Genomic DNA, 280 nt, shown 5'->3' on the forward strand with positions numbered 1-280 from the left:
TCTACCTGGAGGACACCGCCCTACCCCTGTGACGCAGACTAATGCACACACACACACACACACACACACACACACACACACACACACACACACACACACACACATATGCATTTGTTTATTATTAGAAACAGCTCCATCAGCTGCTTCTCCTCCTCCTTATATAAAAAAAAAAATGATTTACAAAATTAAGTCAATTCACAAAGTAAATAATTAAGCCCCTAAAATCCTAATTATTTTATAAAAAATAAAAGTAAAAGTCCTTGTTTAGAATATGAAGTAC

Source organism: Anoplopoma fimbria, chromosome 15 (assembly GCF_027596085.1).
Source record: "Anoplopoma fimbria isolate UVic2021 breed Golden Eagle Sablefish chromosome 15, Afim_UVic_2022, whole genome shotgun sequence".
In the NCBI taxonomy this organism is placed as follows: Eukaryota; Metazoa; Chordata; class Actinopteri; order Perciformes; family Anoplopomatidae; genus Anoplopoma; species Anoplopoma fimbria.